Below are 570 nucleotides of genomic sequence, written 5' to 3' on the forward strand. Positions count from 1 at the left end.
CAAGTTTTATCAAAAGATGGATGAAGCTCTTGGTGACAAACCAGCTATAAACCGGTATCCATAGCTTCAACACTAAAAAGCGTAATCAACTTGGAACTCGAGAATCTTCTTCAAGTGCAGTAAGTTCAAGTTCTGTATGCAATGTAGAGAGTAGCAGTGACGCTGAAGATGACAATGAGCATGGCTGTAAGTCTCCTAAATCCAAAAAGAAAAAGAAAAGTGTTATTGAAAGAAACATCGAAAGATTACTCTCCATAAAAACAGAAGAGTCTAAGAAAAAAGAAGAAGCTCGGCAACAAAGACACATTGAGCGTACAGTATGGAGCGTATGGAGCGTATGGAGCGACAAAATCGTTCCATGGAAATCTATCAAAGTGCAATGAACCGACTTTTGGATAAGTTATAAAGTAATAATTATATACAATTTATTTATTTTGACTGTCATAACACTAATTTTTTAAATTTTCCTTGTTTTTTTGTTAAAATTCTGTGATCAAAGATTAAATTTGTGTTATTTTGTTATTGCGTGCAATTTTCAAAAGTGATGCACTTTGTTTTTGCATATATTTT

This window comes from Wasmannia auropunctata, unplaced genomic scaffold, assembly GCF_000956235.1.
Source record: "Wasmannia auropunctata unplaced genomic scaffold, wasmannia.A_1.0 LD336092.1, whole genome shotgun sequence".
NCBI classification, from domain to species: Eukaryota; Metazoa; Arthropoda; class Insecta; order Hymenoptera; family Formicidae; genus Wasmannia; species Wasmannia auropunctata.